The following is a 21180-nucleotide window of genomic DNA, read 5'->3' on the forward strand; positions in this document are numbered from 1 at the left end:
GGGGTCACAAAGAGTCAGATATTACTGATAAATGACTGAATGCAAATAGTTAATGGGAGAGATTTCCTTAGGAAATAATAGGATTCTCTTTAACTGAAAGTCTTTTGAGAATAGTCTGGATGACTACTTGCTGAGTTTGTTGTAGTATGGATAACTTTCTGGTCATGAGAAATTAAGTAAAAGACTGCAGTTCTTCCAATGCTCTGGTTCCTATAAGTCTGAGGACATTTATATATCTGTTTTCCCCAAGGCATGAAGTAAGTTTGGTCTAGTGGCATCAAATGGCCCTTTCTGGAATGGCTCATAATGCTAACTATTGCTTTTTTGTGTCTGTTATTTTCAAGGTTATTAGGCTGTGGCTGTTGTTAGGTCAGGTACTGATCTCTCATGGAATTCACTGAAACACAAGAAATCCTGCCACACAGCAGTAGGCAGAAGTGCTGGTTGGAACATTCCCATGGGTCTGATATACAACCAAACCCATTCCTGTGAATTTGGTAAGCTGGTTCTTTGAAGAAGTTATTTGTTTGATTTTCTCTAATTGTTAGAGACTTAGGAAAATTTACACTGTGAAGTCCCTCGTTACCTTGGGTGGTAGAGAGTGCTAAATATTTCTATACGTGTAGAATCAGGTTAAAACATATCAAGGACACATTTGAAGGAGAAAAGCAGTCACCAATGTACCTGGATTATGGTGTGGTATATGAATTGACTTTCTAAATAGGAGCCTTGAGTGATTTTTTAAATCACCATTTGAAAAAAGAATAAAGTAAAAAGTGTACAGTAAAGAACAAAAGAATAACCTAGATGGAAGCAAGAACAAAAAAAATGGACAGTCATAAATATGACTTCTTTGTTTTATTGAAATGGAAATATATTGAATATTGTTATTCTGCTGGGCACATGGCAATATATATTTTTACTTACCATGTTCTGTCTTTTTCTGGGTTTTTTTATGAAATTTTAACTATTTTTAAAAAAGAAAAAAATCACCATCAGGTCTGTGTGTTGGGGGGGTCACCTTCTCTCCCTGCAATGTTGCCTTATCTCTGAACCTCTGATTTATTTCAGGTTCTGGGCTTATGATCACATCTTCATTTAATTGGGGCAATTATGTAATTTAAAATAGAGGCTTTTAACATGGGAAATAAAAGGAAGCACTCATATTATTCAAGTAGAAACCACTGTCTTTTCTCTGTGTAGATAAATACTTCAGTGAATCTTGTGCTCCTGGTGCTGATGCTACTTCCAATCTCTGTGCCTTATGTATTGGCAATCGATACTCACCAATTTTGGATAAATGTGCTTCTAGTACCAGAGAAAACTACTATGGCTACAATGGGGCTTTTAGGTAAGTGTATTAAACCCAACCCTAAAATACCATCACCAATATCAGTCTCTTCTTCCTTTTATTCTCAACATCTTTCCAATACATTAACTCTTCCTTCTGCTTTACAGCTCTGGGCTATACTTAGAAGAGTATCAGCTTTAGGAAATAGTCTTTCAAAGAAACTGAAAGATGCACACAATGACATGATCAGGGATCCAAGTGTCCCTGATATCCAAAGAAGATACTCTTATCTGTAAGATTCCTCAAGATACCTTGGTTTCCCATTGCTTTCCTTCTTGTTCTCTTGGACTCAGGTCTTTTGTCACTCCCATTGATGTACTTCCTCTTCTCTTGGATTCAGGCCTTTTGCCATGGATTGTTCATTATTACAGCTTATAAATTCTTTCCCTGTAATGCAGAAATGAAAATGTACTGGCACAGGATTAATAGTTAAATTGTAAAATCATAGATCAGAAGGGGCTCTTATTGATCATCTAGTCCCCAGCTTCTTAAACTGGGATCTTGTAATGTGGGGGTCATGAAATTATGATTGAATCATTTTATATGCCTGTTATATTCGGGGCCATGAAAAATTTCTTGGGTGAAAAAGGGCCATGAGTGGAAAAGTTTAAGAAGCCCTGAATTTTTCTAGTCTACTTTTATCTTTTTATAGATGGGGAAATTGAAGTGGAGAAACCTTATGTGATTTGCTCAGGATTGTGCAGCTGGTTAGGGGCAGGTCCATGACTACTAGTGAGGTCTCCTCACTCTCACTGAGGATTTTAGACCAGGTCCATAGGATGTAGTCCAGATCAGTGGCTCTGTACATTTGGTCATTTGCCAGCATCATCAAATGTGTTGGGTGGCTGTTGGATTTTTTTCCCTAACAGTCTGATGGGCAATGTGGCCTTTTAATGCCTCTTAGTTGGAGTAAAGATAGAAAACATTAGAAGTTGAACAGCTAAAGGAAAAGGTAGCATTCTGCATTGGAAAGTATACTGATTGTGGAGTCAGAAAACCTAGGTTTAAAACTGTCCTCTGATACTTATTTACCTGTATAATGTTGAATACATTAAGCTTCAGTTTGTTCTCTGTAAAAATAAAGTTGGCCCAAAAGTATTCGCTGAGGCTATTCTAGATCTCAGTTTAGTGCTGTGATTACTTTGCCTCTTTTATTATCATGGAATGAATTATTGAATCTCAGAATTAGAAAGATGCTCAGTAACCATCCAATCCGATTTATGTCCCAGAAGAAATTCTTTCCCTAACATCTAAGAAATGATCTAGACTCTGGGCAGTGAGATAGATAGGTCACTTACCTGAGGTGTTCGTTCCACTTTGGGACTGATCTCAAAAGTTGCTGGTGTTCAGTCACTTCAGTCGTGTCTGCCTCTTTGTGACCCCATCTCAGATTTCCTTGGCATAGACACTGGAGCAGTTTGCCATTTGCTTCTCCAATTAATTTTACAGGTGAGGAAATTGAGGCAAACAGGGTGAAGTGATTTGCCCAAGATCTGCAATCAGTTCCTGACTCTAGGCATAGCATTCTGTGCACTATGGTGCCACCTGGCTGCTCCAAGAAAATTCTTAGTGCTCAGTGATTCTGAAAATGCACTTTTCTCAAAGGCAGCCTGTGAAAAGAGAGACCCGTGATATCATTGTTGTAGGAAATTCCTTCTGCTAAGCACAGACAAGTTTATCTAATTTATAACCTTGAAAGGTTACCCAGAACACAGTGCTTAAAAGCTAACACATGTCCGAGGAGATGCTTGACATGGGGTCTTCATCATGCTGGGAAGGCTAGCCTTCTAAAAGGGGTCATGGAATCATAGATTATTAATTAATACCAGAAGAGTCTCAAAAGGTAAACCCTCTATTTTCTATATAAGGCACCGAGAGATCATGGGACTTGTCCAAGATCACATAGGCTATGAGTGACAAAACTAAAATTTGAACTGATCTTTTCTGATTTCCAACCCAACCCAACATGCTTTCGATGGCATCCTGCTATTGGGGGAAAAATTATAATGTCAGCCAAGTGTACAGCATCTTTGGCTCTTAGCAGAAGGAACCTTACAGATCACAGAGTGTATCCTCTTCAGATACAGAAGACTGAGGCCCAAGGAGGTTGTGTTATACAGGTAGTTTCAGAGGAGGGAATAGACACTATAAACCTGTAAAGTATTTTGTGTTTGTTTAATGTAATTTTGTATGATCAGCTAACACACTGAATAAATTATGATTGATCAAAATGGATTATGGTGACTAAAGCCTTGGCTTCTTTTTGTTCTAAAATTAATCGCTGATAACTTTGACTCTACTTAGTGATATATGATGCACAATAACTTGATTGTTGGCCAGTCTTTACCAGGATAAAAATAAAATATTTTGTAAAGATTTTATTTCATTATATAATATTTTATTCATATAGAGGGACTTTCTTTTAAAAAATATTTATTTTTACATGCATCATAATGTGCTCCTTTCACTGCCCCTCTCCTACTGAATAAAATAAATAAGAGTTGCATAATAAATATGTATAGTGCAGTAAAAATAAATTCCTATATTGGCCACACCCAAAAATGTATGCTCCTGTCTCTGTGCTTTTTTAAATTTATCATTTCCTCAGAAAGAAGTGAGTAGCATATTTCACCTTGAGGTTTTTATCACTACATTGATCAGAATACTAAAGACTTTCAAAGTTAAATTTCTTCATAATCCTGCCGTTATATAGCTTATCTTCCTAGTTTTGCTTACTTTGCTTTGCATCAGTTCAAAAATGCCTTTCTAGTTTCCTCTGAAAATGTCTATTTTATTATTTCTTATGGATGTGAATATTCCATCACCTACAGATCCTATAATTTGTTTAATCATTACCCAATAGAAGGAAAGATTTTTTTCAATTTTAATCCACCAAGAAGATAAGAGCCTCTAGAGCTACTGTGGTATTTTGGTACATATAGATCCTTTGGAAGTTTCATTTTATTCTTTATCTACTAAGAGTAGGCTCTTTGGGTCAAAGGACAAGAACATTTTAATAATTTTCTTTGAAGAATTCTAAATTTTTTTTAAATAATTTTTTCAGTTCCACTTTCTCCTAAGGCGTATAAAGATGGTCGTCTATATCAGTAAAAAGAGTACACATGTGGATGTAATCATGTTCGACTTTTGGAAGATAATGACTATGTCTCAAGAATGTCAAAAGCCAAAATGGACCATAGTGAAGAAAGGAAACCTGTCGACACTGTTCATGATCAGCAGCTACCCAAACGCCTCCCCAAAAGAACAATCTGTGTTTCTGTAATCTCCACTGAAAACAAAACATGGAACAAGAAACAGCAGAAATCTTCTTACCTGAATCAATAAGGAAATAAAATTTTCTGTCAAGGAAAGTCAGGAGGGCAAAGTGGGTAGGCACTAAGGAAATTACTTTGTATGCATAGAGAGGCTATGAGAGAGACAGTGATTGAGAAGGAGACAAAGAGAGACAGAGATAGAGACAGAAACAGAGAGAGAGATAGTCAGAGATAGAGATGGAGACCGAAAGAGACGAGAAAGACAAAGATGCAGAGACAGAGGTGGAGATAGAGACAGAGACAGAGAGACAGAAAGAATAAAGTAAACAATCCCATATTATAGACAGAAATCCCCTCATTGACAGGAGAAACAAAAGAACCATAATTATGTACAGCAAATTCCTTGTTGAAGTTCACTAGGCTTAATTACTGAAAACAAGGTGCCCTGGGCTGCTTTCCTCCTTAAGCTCTGTCCCCTTGGATCTTTCTTCTAAGAGATTTCCGTGTGAAGAACTGGCTTACTCTTCCCATCCTCAGTCCTCTTCCCTTCCCCATCACAAGTCGAGTGCAATTAAATGTCTTCATCATGAGGTTCAGGCTTGCCCACCTCACTCTCTACTCTATCTTGCTCCAAGAAGTCTGGGAAGATCCCCTATTCAAATAGGCTGCCCCCTCAATAGTAACTTCTTTTCTGTTGCTGGTTATCCTTTGTTAAAGTCTCTAATCTCCTGTTGCCATTTCTACTTGTTGTAGTCCTTTCCTTCCCAGTTGTGTGGTTTAGTGAAAAAGAACATTTGGCTAAAGAGTCTCCTCCAGGTTTAAGCCTCAGTTTTGCCATGATCACTATGAACATGAGCAGATCACTTACAACCTTACTGAGCCCCATTTGCTTCCTCTGAAAAATGAGAATAATAAAAATTGAAATAGAGATTTAGAGATAAGATCATGTAGTCCAATGCCCTTGATTTATAAAGGAAGGCCCAGAGGCATTTAAGTGATTTATTCAAGGTCACACAGATAACAATGGCAGAGCTGAAGTTCAGCTCAGCTCTTCATATTCCAAAACTAACATACCCTCCACTGGAACAACCTGCCCCTCCTTGATGAGCTGATGAGGAAAGAACTTCTGAAAACTTAAAATCCTAACAAATCGTGCTAGTGCAGGGTATAAGGCCTAAGCAGGACATTTCCCCATAACTTGGAGACAATCAGAAGACATCACTTTCAGAAAATGAAAGTAATAATTACCATAATGCAGATGTGAGTAGCCATTGGCAGTAGTAATTCACTCTAAGATATACATTGGGAAGGAGCTGCTGAATGAAGTAAGTAAGGCTTCCCCAAAACCTTTCCTGGAGAATCTCATCTAAAATTCAACTAAATGAAAGAACAAGCATGAGGGTGGGGAAACTGATGTAGATAGTTCATTGGGGATTTCCCTGACCAATTTGAGGAGCTTCTAAGTTGAATTTTTCATAATATTTTTTAGTCATTTCAATTGTGTATGACTTCTCATTAGAATGTGAACTCCTACAGATCTTAATGCTTTATTTTTTGGAGGGGGGAGAGGTGTCTCCAATATTTAACCTAGCAGTTAATAGCTGCTTGTTAGGTGGTGCAGTATATAGAGTGCTAGGCCTGGATTCAAAAGACTCATCTTCCTCAGTTCAAATCTAACTATAGACCTTAACCAGCGGGACAAGTCACTTAACCCTGTTTGCCTCAGTTTCCTCCTCTGTAAAATGAGCTGAAGAAGGACATGGCAAACCAGCCCAGTATCCTCGCTAAGAAACTCTACATGAGGTCATGAAAAGTTGGACAGAACTGATCAACAGCAAATAAAAATTCTTGGTGATTTGCCTTACCTACGGACTCTGATGAGTCTGAGAGTAACCTACACATCTATACGTTCCTGCCCATTCCTACCCTGCTGCAGAACTGTTGATATGAGACAATCACAGTGCAAGAGAAGGGAAGAGAGGGAATAAGCATTTATATGATGGTTACTCTGTGTCAAGCGCTGTGTTAAGAGCTTTACAAATATTATTTCATTTGATCCTCACAACCTTGGGAGGATAATGCTGTAATTTTTTTAATTTTTTTTACATTTTACAGTTGAGAAGACCAAAGTAAACAGACATTAAGTTACTTGCTCAGTATCACACAGCTAGTAAGTATCTGAAGCTGGATTTGAACTTCCTGACTTCAAGCCCAGAGCTCCAACTTAGCTGTGGCACTTAGCGGCCTTTTAGTTTGTTCTCCTAGTTAGAAGAGGATAGCACAACGGAAGGGAGAGGAAAAGAGGAAGAGAAAGGAAGGAAGAAGGGAAAGGAGGTAGGGAAAGGGGAAGGGAAGTAAAGGAAATTTTTGTTTTTGGCATTTGGGGTTGGGTGGCTTTGAATGCCACTTTATGTTTTTGGCCTTTAACTTTCTCATCTGTCAAATGAGAAGGCTGGACTGAATGATCTGAAAAGTTCCTTTCAAAGTTAGTATTATATGATTCTAAAATAAGCTGTAATCTAAGCAAGTGTAACCTTTCCTTTATAAAGTAATATTATTCAATCAGATGGTTCGAATGGAGTGTAGAAAAAAAAAGGGGGGGGAAGTGGAACAACCCAACAACAACAGACTTTATCTTTGTGCTTCTAGAACCACACAGGAGAAAGAGTATCCCTACCAGCAGACTTGGTATATAGTTTGTACCCATAAAGGAGCCCTGAACTTGAAGTCACACCATCCCAGTTGGAATCTTAACTCTGCTGCTTATTAACCCAATAACTCTCCAAGTCTCTCGCTACCCCCTCACATGTAAAGTATTTCTATGATAAAAATATCCAAAATCAAAAGATGATTAAATTTCCCAGGACACTTGGGAAATATGTGTAAACATTCATTGGGGAACACTGACTCCAATTTTCAAAAAGCCATGTGACCAAAGCGGGGCTAAGGATTGGTATAAATAGACTTGGAAAAACATTTGGTGGGAGTTGGAGGTTCTTTCCAGGACCAGGACTATATAGGGATACCCCAGAGACAAACAAGCCGCCTATGATGTCCCAAAGCAAAAAAGACATCCAAGCCACAATGAAGCTGTGGAGACTTAACTGATTATGACAGCATAGATGCAGATGCTATGGGTAAAATTTCCCACTCAGGGGACTGAGTGTTGTCTTAGACGCTTGCAAGCAGTGTGATTCTGGGAAAATATTAACCTCTCTACTGAAATTTCTCCATCTATGAAATGGGGATAGTGCTGGCACTTCATCATAAGTAAGGATCAAATGAATTGACAATACATATAAAGTGCTTTGTAAACTTTAAAACTCTATATAAAGTCTACCTATTGTTGGGTGTACCACAAAGGTCTTTTGTATATTGTCTCCATTGTCTAGTACTTGCCTTTATCTACTTAGAAATTTGGGAATATCTGACCTTAAGAAAGGTCTACATATTCAGTGGTTCATCTGACTCCAAGTTCAATATTCAGTGCATTGTCCCACGGAACTTTCTGTGGTAGTGATGCACAGTGAATAGAGTGCTGGGCCTGGAATCAAAAACCTCATCTTCCTAAGTTCAAATCTGACCTCAGATATTTACTAGTTGTAAGAATTAGCAAGTCACTTCACCCTTATTGTCTCAATTTCTTCATCTGTAAAATGAACTGGAGAAGAACAGGACATTTACTCTAATATTTCTGCCAAGAAAACTTTAAATGAGGTCATAAAGAGCAGGGCATGACTGAACAACAACAATTGCAAATACAAATTGATTGTGAGCTCTCTTGAGGCAAGAATGAGGTGGGGAGAATAGAAGCAAACACTTGTGTTGAATTTCACTGCCACACTATCCTTTCAAAGGGATACCTCAAGCTTGAATTTGAAGACCTTCTTGACCAATGTTAATCATGAAAAAGACTATAATAGTTAGTGAATAGTGAGTAAATCCATTTATCCAAGTAAATACTAAGCAGAAATAATAGAAGCTACATGGATTAAAATATGCCAATTAACAATTAAAGTTAACAATTTCTCCTACTGGGAAGAAGTTATCTCCATTCATACAAAAGACTCTGATCTCACCCAAAGGAAAATTCTTTAAACTTTTTAGTGTAAACCAAACTGGACATTGAGGATATACTGAAGCCCTGCTTTTCACCTACATGGCTTCTTTCCAGGCTTTATTCTCTTTACTTCTGAATTTCTCCTCATAGAGTTTGTCAGTACATGTATTTTCTATGGAATTAGGAAGCACATTTCTCTTCTCTCAAGCTCTTACACCAACGTTCCCTGGCACAGGCATGTACCATTATCATCATTCTGCCAAGAAGGAGACTTGTATACTACTGTTCTACACTTGAAGCCAAAGTTACATCTATACTCCATCTTCACCTCAGTGAATTTTCACAAGCATTCCCTCTAGCTGGAATATATTTCCACCTCTCAGAATCCTTGTCTAATTCAAGGTTTAATTTGGGTACCACCTTCTTGATGAAGGCTCCCTTTCCTTTCTCTCCATCCCTACTTGTTAATGCTTTCTTCATCCTTACTTTTTCTTATGCTAGTCTGACTTACAATGAATGTTTAATCCCACTATTAGAATCTAAGCTCCAAAGGAGTGCAGGGACTGTTTCATTTGTGCCATTTCACATAGATTATTATCTATCTGTTATCTATTTATGTTAAATAAATTCCTATTTAATTGAATACTTGATGAATGCCCTTTTTCTAGCTTTCCAAAGTTTTATTTACTCTTTTGGATATATTATTAATCAGTATTTCCACATGGAAAATAAAGTTATGGGAATGGGTTTGCTGAAGACACCTTCAGCAGAGTAAAAACTTAGAAAACAACCTGGAGGCTGGAATTCAGTTTTTAAAATAATGTCCCTTGTTAATAAAAAAGAAAGAAAGAAAAAAAATTAAATTAAAAGAAAGAAGGTGAGGCCTACAAGTTTAATACATTATGGTGCTAGGTTTCCTCCTGGGGCACCTCCAGCTTTTGTCTAAATTGTTTCTTTTCCTTCTCCTCTTTCACCTTATTCATGGACAGTTCTGAGAACTTCCTCACCCCATTTTTGATGCTACTATGCCTGCTCTTGTTACCTATTCTTCCTTCTATATATTCCTTATTTTCATATTTTGCCTTAAGCCTCAGGGCATTTGCTGCATTTAGGAACTGGATCACATTTAGGCTTGGGATTTTAATCAACAAAGTCAACATGTGTGTTTCAGACCCAGGCCCTTTGAGCACTGCCTGCATTGGCCTTCAGCTCCAGCAATGGTGTCAAATGGTGATTTGCACAGATATTCAAAATTTTGTCCCTTCTCAGGAGGAGGCAAATCATCCCCTTCTCCTTGTGTTTCAGTAGATTTGTGTTACCTGCTCCTAGCTCTTTCCATTTGGAAAGATCATTCTCAGATGCAAATCAGAACTACGTGGCCCAAATCATAAAAAGCTCTTCATCTTCTTCAAGAGTCTTGATCTCCTGCTCAGGAAGAGGCACTATGGGCTCAAACTGTGGATCATAGTTTGAGTCATCCACATTCTCTGGATTAGGGTTCATCTCAATCAGTCATGTCTTCAGAGGCTAACCTTCCACAGGAGCTGGACCTCAATGAAGAAACAGCAGAGAAAAAGCCTGGATCCTAATTTAATAACATTCCTTTCCATTTTGGGAGGGAGTGAAGTAAGGACTAAAGTCCGGGAACCATGGATCTTGAAAGATTAACTTAACACATTGAAAAAGCTGATTTGAGCCTTTCTGTAAGTAAGAATTTTTTTTTAAACAATCAAGATTAAGTGAATTGTCTAGTGTTAGTAAATGTCAGGAGCTGGATTTGAACTCAGGCCCTCCTAACTTCAGGATCTGTTCATTGTTCCACCTAATTTCCCCTAAGTTAAAGGTTCTTAACTTGGGGTTTGCAAATACTTTTTTTTAACTGTATTTAATATAGTTGGTTTCCTTTGAAATCCTCTATATTTTATTTTATGCTTCCTATTGAAAGATTTCATGGAAAAAAATAACAGCAACACTAACAAAACAACTCCCTTCCATTATCCCGCCTTCAAAAAAAGAACCACTGATGAGGAGGAAAATAATGGGGAGAGAGGAGGGGGTAAAAACTTTTTCCTATCCCTTGAGTCCTTCCCTAGCTTTGGAAGTAAAGGTGAGGCATCTCACAAATTAAATTTTGTGGCTTGGATGAGCTGATAATTAATCCAGGTCCAGTTACTAGCTTTGTTCAACTATTTGGTGGGCACAGTCTCCTCTCTTTCAAGCAAGCACTGGAGATCTTGTTCTCTGAGCTCCTTTCTGGAAGATGCAGGACCTGGGATAGAGGACACCTTCTCTGTTCCTGGTTGAGAGAAGTTAGTGTGGCCATGAACTCATTCCCCTCTGGCTTTTCTCCTTTAGGGCTGTGCCTGGCTTCTACAGATCGACAAGTAAGATGGTGTGCCATATCACAAAATGAGCTGAAGAAATGTCATGAATTTAAGGAAGCCTTAAAGACCACCAACAGTCCCAGTCTGGCCTGCATCATGAAAACCTCCCACATGGATTGTGTCAAGGCCATCTCAGTAGGTCACAAGCCCTTGTTAGTGGTGGAGGGTGTGTGACTGTCTGCCTGAAAGAGAATGGAAGAATGCTGTCTCTGCTCTCCACCAATACTCTTACTTTGTTTCCTTTCCATGAGGGTCTCTAAGAAATTCTTGTTATTGTTCAGTTGTTTCAGTCTTGTCTGGTTCTTTATGACCCCATTGCGGTTTCCTTGGCAGAGATCCTGGAGTGATTTGCCATTTCCTTCTCCAGATGAATGTACACATGAGGAAACTGAGGCTACAGAGTTAACTGACTTGCTTGGGAGCTGAGGGAGGATTTGAACTTGGGAAGATGATTCTTCCTAATTCTAGGCTTAACACTCTGTGCACTGTAGTGCCACCTAGCTACTGCAAAGAAGCTCTTAGTTCTCAGTAATTCTGGAAAAAGGGCTTTCCTCAAAAAGGGGCTTGGGGGAGGGTTAGGGGGGAGACAGAATTATGCTGACAAAGCAGCTGCATGGAACATAGAGGGAAAGGGCAGTGAGATGGCACAGTGAATACATAGAGTGCTGGCCCTGAAATCAAGAGGAGCTGATTTCAAATCTGGCTTCTGTCACTCAATACTTCCTAACTATGTGACCCCTGGGCAAATCACTTAACCCCAATTGCCTCAGCAAAAAAAGAAAAAGAAAATGCAGAAATGATTTAATGTAATGGCAACTCAGTTATTTAAAAAAAATTTTTTGCCAGCTCTGTTGCTACCTTGTAATGGCATGGAATGAAGCCTGACTTCTTTAAGGCTATCTGCAAATAGCCAGCAAAGGGCAAGCTTTGGCAAGGCCTGCCAAATTGGAGAGACATCAGCTAAGGGAGGGTCTAGTGATTGGGCACCTGCCAGATGAGGTATTCCAGATCAGTGCAGCCATGCTCCTTATCTGGAACTCAGCTGCCAGGTGAACTATTATTTATTTTTGGCCACAATAATTCCTCTAGACTATCTTGTAGGGATGGAGGAGAATTTAGGTGAAGAAAGCATTCAAGTACAAATGGTAAAAGATTATGGAATCATAGATTTGGATCTGAAAGGGACCTTTGATGTCTCTCAGTTTAGCTCTCCTTCCCTTCCCCCCTCCCCCTTTCTTTTGCAGATAAGGAAACCCTAGAGAGATTAAGCAAGATTGTCTGAGGTTGTCCAGGTAATTTAAAGCAAGTTAGGATTTGAACCTGGACCCTTTGGGTTTGGAGGGTACGATAGGTAAATAATTAATAATTCAATGGATGTACAAATGAAAAGAAGGATGTCTGCCCCGCTCCTACGTACTTAGCATTATCAATTCTCATAGCTTATAAATTTAGGGCAAGAAGGAACCTTAAAGGTTACTTAATCCTGTCCCCTCATGTTATAGGTGAGGAAACAGGCTCAGAGAGGTCCCTACAGTAAATAGAAGTGCCAGGATTTGAATTCAAATTTTGGCTTTCGATTCCATATCCAACTATCTTTGTAGATTTCTTAAGAGCAGAGACCAAAAAAATTTATATTTCCTTAGCCATTTTTTTTATCAGGAAGGGCTTCATAAATGCTGTTTGAATGGAAGGCAGGGAAATTACAGGCAGGAAAGGTTAATGAGGGGGATTTTTTCCCCACTTTATGAGAGAGAGAACTTTTGGCATATTTAGCTTCTATTATGTTCCAAGGAAAACAGGAAGGACCTATGGATTTGTGAAATCCCTACTGTGCTAAATACTTTTTATAAAGACTTCACCAGATCCTCTTAACCACCCTGAGAATAGGTGCTGTTAGTATCTCTATTTTACAGTTGAGTAAACTGAGGCAGCAGAGATAAATGATTTGTTCAGGGTCATACTGCTAGTAAGTGTCTAAAGCTAGATTTAAAATCAGGTCTTTGTGACTCAAGACCCAGGATTCACTGAATCCTCTCAGTTATCTTAAGGCAGGGTAAAAGACAATGTAGTTCTATTAAGGTTTTTCTAGTCCTCAGACTTCCAAACCTACCCATTACATGCGTTCCTACTGTTCCTTACTGAGAGCTAAGGGGCTTCAGTGCTGTTTTCACTCATCTCTTTCAGGATGATGAGGCTGATGCTGTGACTATCGATGGTGGTTTTATCTATGAAGCAAGTCTGTTACCCTACAATCTGAAACCCATTGTTGCTGAAGACTATGGTACCGAAGCAAGTGAGTTCTTGATTTGCATATATTGACTCCCAAGTCAGAACAGGAGTTTTGGACAACCCTTGAGTTGCTGAAGAATCAAACTCTGATGATCCAGAAAGTGAAGTTAGTGTTGTTCTCAAAATGAGAATGAGAGAATATGGTTACTGCTGTGGAATAAAACTTACAGAAATTCTCTAGTTACAGAAAATGGCCTTATAAAAATAGTTCCTCCTTCTCCCTTTCTGCCCCCTCAACTTATTTTCTCTATGTGGTTCTGGCACTGGAGAATTCAAATCCATGTTGTAAGGAGCAGAGAGGGGGGAAAAAAAAGGGACATCATTCAGGTCACCAGAACAATAGGAGGATTTTAACTGGGAAGTTGCCTGAGAAGAGACTGCAGAGTTGGGAAATGTAAACTAGGGACTTTTTTTAGCTACTCATTTGCCTGAATAGGACCACTGGAAAAATTCTCAAAATTTAATGATTTGATGTATGGTATTGCCTGTCGTCGGGGGGGAGGGAATAGAGGGAGCGGTGGTAATTTGGAAAAATGAATACAAGGGATAATATTATAAAAAATATATATATATATATATATATAAAATAAAAAAAATAAAAAAAAATTTAATGATTTGAAAAGGGAGCTTGATTATTTTCTCCTATCAAAGAAGAGTTTTCCTGACGAAGAAGAGTTTTCTTTTTTAAAAATTTCATTCTTAATTCAGGGAATAAAATATGCATTTCCATAACACAGTATAGGAAAAAAGATGATTGTATTTGAAACTGCAAATTTATTTATGCATAACTTGCTATTCCTTTTTAAATATACAACAAAGCCATCATGTAGATTTCTTTTTTTTCTTCCCTCCTGTACTGCTTCCCAAGATAGCCACCATTACACACAAATAAGTCTGTATGTATATATATATATATATATATATATATACATATATATATATATATATATATATATATATAATTCTACACTTATTTCTAATTATCAGATTTTTTTCTGAAGGTAGTATCTTCATATGTCCTTTATAGTTAATTTGGGTATTTATAATAGTCAAAATAACTTATTTTCTTGAAGTTGTTCTTTAAACAATATTGCTATTACTTTATACAATGTTCTCTTTGTTCTGTTCATTTTGCTCTTCAGTACTTTGTGTTTTATATATATGTAAATATACATAGTGTGTATATATGTATGTATACAAAAATGTGGGTGTGGGTATATGTTTTATAGGCATTTTTAAATTCTTCCTTTACCTGATCAGTCCAAGTCCAGGATCAGATATTTTTTGGGATTTCCCCACCCCTCAAGAGATCATCAGGGAATGCCATCTTCTTGTCTTTGACTCCTAGCTGAGAATCTTCCTGTTTATTTTATGTTGTATAGACCCTCTGTCTCAGTACTTTGCTGTGGCTGTTGTGAAGAAGGGAACTGATTTCCAATTCAAGGACCTCAAAGGCAAGAATCCTGTCACACTGGCCTGGGCAGGTCAGCTGGGTGGATCATCCCTGTGGGGACACTTTATGCTCTTGGCCTGTTGCAGTGGGAAGGACCACCAGAACCCATCGAGGATGGTAAGCTGGCAAGTACAGTGAGGATTCTGAATGTAGTGGTGATTAGCTGTATTATTATTATTATATTAAGTCACAACCCCAGTTTCCTACAACAAAAAAAGAAAATTGTGCTCTCTAAAAAGAATATCATCTGAACCTATGATTTTCATTTATTACCAATTTCTTGCCTGAAGTCTGTACCCTTAAATACCCAGACTAGGATAGCAATGTGCTGCCTCTTGTATGCAAAGCACCCTACCATTTGAATGTTCTCCAGAAGCTTCTTCTAATTCAAGAGTCTTATCCTTTTTTGGTGTAATGAAACTCCTCAGCAGTCTGGTAAAACCTAAAAAATAAAATATATAGGATCACAAAGGATCACAAGTTAAAAACACACACACACACACACACACACACACACGTGTGTGTGTGTGTGTGTATATATATATATATATATATATATATATATATATATATATATATATATATATATATATATATGTATGTATTTAAAAAGCCAATTCACAGACACTCATTGAAAAAGTAGTTCCTAGAATTAACTTATTTTTTTCTAGGCTTTGAGACTTTTCCAGGAATTAGAGGGTAGATGTGTATTTATCGTAGGGTATTGGCTCAGAATTGACACCTGAAGAATGGGCCCAGGATTGTATGTTAGGAATGAAAATGGGAAATTAGTGGGGTAGCTAGGTGTTTCAGTGACTTAACTAACTTGTTTGCCTCAGTTTCCTCATCTGTAGAATAAGCTGGAGAAGGAAACGGCAAACTATTCTAGTAGCTTTGCTAAGAAAACCCAAAAAGGGGTCACAAAGAGTAAGATATAACTGAAATTGAATTTAGAAGTAGAGTGTTGACATTGTGAACTCATTCATCCAAAATGAAAAGCAATCACTTCATATCTCTATGTTCCTGCAGATTGCTATTGATATGTCTTCTGGAAAGAAGGCAAGCCTAGAAAGTTTATATCTGGAGACGGACATTGTTTCTGTGTGTCCTCCCACATACCCTTTACACTGCTCACGTGTGCTGTTTCTTTCTCTCTCTCTCTCTAGCTGTGGCCAGGTTCTTCTCAGGCAGCTGCGTTCCCTGTGCATTGCAAAGGAATCCTAAATTGTGTTCTTTGTGTGCCGGAAAAGGCAGTGATAAGTGTGCCTGCTCGGACAGAGAACCTTATTTTGGCTACTCAGGAGCATTCCAGTAAGTTGAACCCTCCCCATAACTCCGGTGAAATGTCAAGCATCTATAAGTCTATGAACAATCCCCCAATCTCTATGGTTTTCTTGGGTCCCATAAATAGTCACATCTTAACTTCAACCATCCTGACCCTGGTCTTCCAGTAATGGGACAGGACAGCAGGGAGCCTGTTCTTTGTCCCCTTCCTTCCATAGCCACTTCTACTTTTGTTCAAATGAGGTTACTATAGTATTATAGTATAATAGTATTATATAGTATATAGTACTATATATACTTTGCAGAACATATAGCATTATATGCAGAGGCACTGTTATTAGTATTAATATTATCAGTGACAGTTCTTTCAGTTTCTTGCACCTAGTCTGAGCCTAAACCGAAGAAAGACAAAGGGCCTGGCTAAGAAAGCTCTTTAGTATCTAGCAATCTAGCCAAGGGTCCCTGATTATTAGAGAAGGGATGAATTGGATCATTCAAGTTAGAGAAGTTGGTGGAGACTGAGATGGGCACTTAGGTCTGAATCTTAGCTCTAGGACTTCCTACCTTTGTTGCCTTACAAGCCCTTGGTGAAGTAGATACTCTCTGGATTCTTTTGCTTTGGAAATCCTGCATATGCTTCTGTCTGTGATGGCTATTGGAAAGCATGGGATAAGCTATTGATGCTGGACTGTGCCCATTCTTGTGATTCTCCTTTTCCCTAGATGTCTGAAGGATGGTGTTGGAGAAGTGAGTTTTGTCAAGCACACAACTGTGTTAGGTAAGTACTAGGGTAGAGAGGCCCAATTCCCCACTATCTCAAGCATTGGACACAGCTTTATTTAACCTCCGTCTATTTTTTCTATCTCCTGCCCTCGTGTTTCTTACAATGCTCTTCTGAAGAAAATTTTAAAAGTTAGTTCACAGTGGTGTTATACCATTTACCATCTGCTGGAGTTCCCTGCACAAAGCAATTTATTAATCTTTTCATCGACTTCCCCTCCCACCACCTAATACTCATAGATTGAAGTTACCCACCTTGGTGCCTTGTTAAATTGTAATGTCCCTCAGAGTGAGGACCTTACATGGTAGACAAAAATATAGGACACAAAAGGTGGAATCATTAAGGATCAACAGCCACGAGAGGTGGAAAGGTAGAGATGGATGGAGAAGAATAATGTTAAGATATTCTTTTTAAAAAAGTAAAATATTAATGGATAATTAATTATGTTAAGGTACATAATACATTGGCTTCAGGGGGTAGTATTTAAAATTTGCTCTCAGTGGTTCAGTAGATAAAGTGCTGAGTCTAGAGTCAAGAAGATTCATATTCCTGAATTCAAGACAGAGTATTGCCAAGATTCTAGAAGCACAAAAAGTAGTCAGCTTAGCATCATTTTGGCCTAGAATTCTGATTCCACTATAGATTTTAGTCAGAGATTTTTTTTAATCTTTTAGTTTTATTCAAAATATATATCTCATTTAATGCCTGTCGAAGTGTTTTACACACAATAGAAGCTTAATAAATGCTTATTCTCTTTAAGAATGGTCTTTCTAGTCTTATTTGGAATTTTTGCTTTTTCTTGCAGACAACCTTCTCACCGAGGCTGACAAGGAAAATTATGAGCTACTGTGCCCTGATAACACAAGAAGGCCTCTCGATCAGTACAAGGATTGTCACCTGGCCAGGCTTGCTGCTCATGCTGTTGTGGCCCGAAGTGTGAATGGCAAGGAAGATCTGATCTGGGAACTTCTCTCCACTGCACAAGTATTGGCCATCCCCATTTTTCTCCTTTTTTAAAATTCAATTTTATTTTCACTTCTAAGTTCTGTCCCTCTGCCCATTCACTCCTCCACTTATTGGGAAGACAAGAAATACAAATCTCATTACAAATATGAAGTCATATCAAAATAAAAAAAACAAGTTAGACTTGTTCTGGGATTGGGGTGGAACAGAAAAAAGAAAGGAAGAAGAAAAAATATGCTTCAATCTGTATCTGAATATCAGCTTTCTCTCAGAAGTTGGATGACATTTTTTGATTGCATTGCACTGCACTGATTATATTTACTACGTCTTTCACAGTTGATCGTCTTTATTCATGTTGCTGTTACTGTGCAGATAGTTCTCTTGCTTCTACTCTCTTCTTTGCATCAGTTCCCATGAATCATCCCAGGGTTTCCTGAAACCATCCTCTTCATTATTTCTTATGGCACAATAATATTCCATCACATTCAAAAACTATAACTTTTCTAGTCATTCCTCGATTGATGGTCATCTCCTCAGTTTCCAACTCTGCCACAACAAAGAGAGGTGCCATAAATATTTGTGTACACGTGGATGGACCTTTTTTCTTTGAGCTCTTTAGGATATAGACTTACTAGTGGTGTTGCAGAGTGAAAGGATATGTAGATGATTTGGCCATAAAGGATGATAGCATAAACAAATTAGGAGAGCAAGTGAAAATTTACCTGTTAGATCTCCATAAAATGAGGAATTTCTGATCAAAGAAGAATTAGATAATAGTATCAAAGGAAAAATGGACAACTTTAATTTAAAAAATTAATTTAATTTTGAATTTAAATTTTTAAAATTTTTATTTAAAAATTACAATTAAATCTCTACATTAAATTAAAATGTTTTTGCACAAACAAAACCAACAAAAACAAGATTAAAAGGGAAGTACAAAACTGGGAAAAAATCTTTATAGCCGACGTTTCTGATAAAGATCTCATTTCCAAAATATATTTAAAAATGTGACAAATTTATAGGAATACAAGTCATAACCAAATGATAGTTAAAGAATATGACATAATTTTCAGATGACAAAATTAAAGCTATCTATAGTCATATGAAAAAATGCTCTGACTATTGGTTAGAGAAATGTAAATTAAAAGAACTCTGAGATATCACCTCACTTGTTGGCTACTTTGACAGGAAAAGATAATGATAAATATTGGAAGGAATGTGAGAAAACTGGGACACTAATGCATTGCTGGTGGAGTTGAGAAATGATCCAACCATTCTGGAGAGAAATTTGGAACTATGTTCAAAGTCTATAAAACTGTGCATACCTTTTGACCCAGCAGTGCCATTCCTGGGTCTGTATCCGAAGCAAATTTTCAAGGAGGGAAAAGGACCCACATGTGTAAAAGTGTATGTAGCAACTCTTTTTTTGAGGTAGCAAAGCATTGGAAAAGGATAGATGCCCATCAATTGGAGAATAGCTAAACAAGTTGAGGTATATGAAGATAATGGTATATTATTGTTCTATAAAATATGATGAACAAGCTAATTTTAGAAAGGCCTGGAAAGATTTACATGAACTGGTGCTGAACAAAATAAGCAGGAACAGGAATACATTATACACAATAACTACAAGAACAAGGGATGATCCGCTATGAAAAACTTGATTTTTCTCAGTGGTTCACAGATCCAATGCCATTTCAATAAACTTTGTACAGAAAATGTCATCTGTATCTAGAAAAAGAACCAAGGAGACTGAATGTAAATCAACACATGCTATGTTCATTTTTTTTCTGGGTTTTTTTTTTCAATCTCTCCCATGGTTTTTTTTGTTTGCTCTGATTTTTCTCTCCTAATATGATTCATAAAGTAATGTATATTAAAAATGAATAAATTTACTGGGAAAAAAGATATCCTTTCTTGCAAAAACAAAACAAAACTAAACAAAACAAAAAAAGGCATGCAGCATTTATTGTGCACAGTTCTGGACTGTTCCAAATTGCTTTTTAGTATGATTAGGGTAGTTTGCAGGTCCCCAAAAGTATAGTGTGCCTCTTTTACCACAGCCCCTTCATCTATTGTCATTTTGCTTTTAACATCAAATTCAGTTTGATGGGATGTGAGGCATTACCTTAGAGTTGTTTAAGTTTCATCCCTTTACTTAATAGTAATTTAGAAAATTTACTTATTAGTGATTTAGAGAATTTTTTCATATCACTATTGATTATTTTTTCCTTCTGCTAAGTTCTTATTATGTTCTAATTTCCTGTTCCTTTTTAAATTTTTTTAAAGATGTTAAAGTGGTTTTCCCTTCCCTTTTTCAGATAATTTTGCAGATAAGAAAACTGAAGTAAACAGGGTTATTGTGCAGGGTCACATAAATAGTATCAGATACTGGATCTGACCTTGGGAAGATGAATTTTCTTGACTCCATCCCAACACCTTATGCACTGTGCCACATAGAAGTCATCCTCATTTTACAATTAAATTACTTGCTCAAAGCAACCCAACTACTATGTATCTGAGGCCAGATTGGAACTCTATTCTTTTTGATATCAAGTTTAGTACGGCTGAATATTTCCTTTGTGATTATTTTGGAAGAAATGATTGAACAGATGATTCTCAGTGTAATCAAGTGTTTACGGTCATGAGAGGTAATTTCTCAAAGGGAAAAGAACTAAGAAGATGCTTCTCATTCAACTGCACTAGGGTATGTAATGTTCTTGAATTGTGAGGGTCGGTCATCTGCTCAATTATAATCCTTCTCTGGGAGGAGATCGGTAAAATCTTTTCCTCTGAGTGCAGGTTTCTTGGGAGCTCTGAATCTCCTTCACTTCTTGTCCTTTCTCAAATCATTCTGGTCTCCTTTCAGCCTGCCTGACTTCAAAACTCTATCCCAGAGTCGATTCTCTCAGACCCAATACTGCCCTCCTTTTATTCTCCCAGAGAATGGGCGAGTAAGGACTCAACGGGACATGGAGAAATACTTCCATCAATGAACTTGCAACTCTTAGAATTCCTAAGGTATAAATTCCCTTTAAAGGCCCGAAGCAAAGGTCTGAGCCAGAGAGCTGTCAAGTCAACCTGAGTTCTCACCTTGTCACTGTCCAGACGACCTGAGTTCTCACCTGGTAATCCTAAGAAGGGTACATTATGCTTTGGAATACAATTAAATGAAAGTCTTAGAGAAGATAAATGGAGATGGATAAACTGGGAGATTAATAGGGATCTACAAAATAGACAAGATTATGAAATATAGAAGATGGAATCTCTGATTACACAACAAACCTGGTATTGGTAGAGATGGTTAGGATGTTCTGAAAGAGGTAAAATATAAATGGAT

At 37.6% G+C, this 21180-nt stretch overlaps 1 long non-coding RNA gene and 2 pseudogenes across 2 annotated transcripts; 2 read left to right on the top strand and 1 right to left on the bottom strand.

Moving 5' to 3' along the window:
• Window positions 1-327: 327 nt before the first annotated feature.
• Window positions 328-6942, top strand: LOC141561675 (uncharacterized). 2 transcript variants are annotated; one of them, XR_012488116.1, is made up of 3 exons: window positions 328-497; window positions 1204-1351; window positions 4416-6942. It is a non-coding gene; the product is annotated as an uncharacterized LOC141561675 (long non-coding RNA). The 2 variants fall into 2 exon arrangements; XR_012488117.1 differs by lacking the exon at window positions 4416-6942 and adding an exon at window positions 1459-2435.
• Window positions 6943-9594: 2652 nt separating this feature from the next.
• LOC141559541 (ran-specific GTPase-activating protein pseudogene) lies at window positions 9595-10384 on the bottom strand (annotated as a pseudogene).
• A 608-nt stretch (window positions 10385-10992) lies between these two features.
• Window positions 10993-20798, top strand: LOC141562100 (lactotransferrin-like; annotated as a pseudogene).
• The last annotated feature ends 382 nt before the right edge of the window (window positions 20799-21180 follow it).

Source organism: Sminthopsis crassicaudata, chromosome 3 (genome assembly GCF_048593235.1).
Source record: "Sminthopsis crassicaudata isolate SCR6 chromosome 3, ASM4859323v1, whole genome shotgun sequence".
NCBI classification, from domain to species: Eukaryota; Metazoa; Chordata; class Mammalia; order Dasyuromorphia; family Dasyuridae; genus Sminthopsis; species Sminthopsis crassicaudata.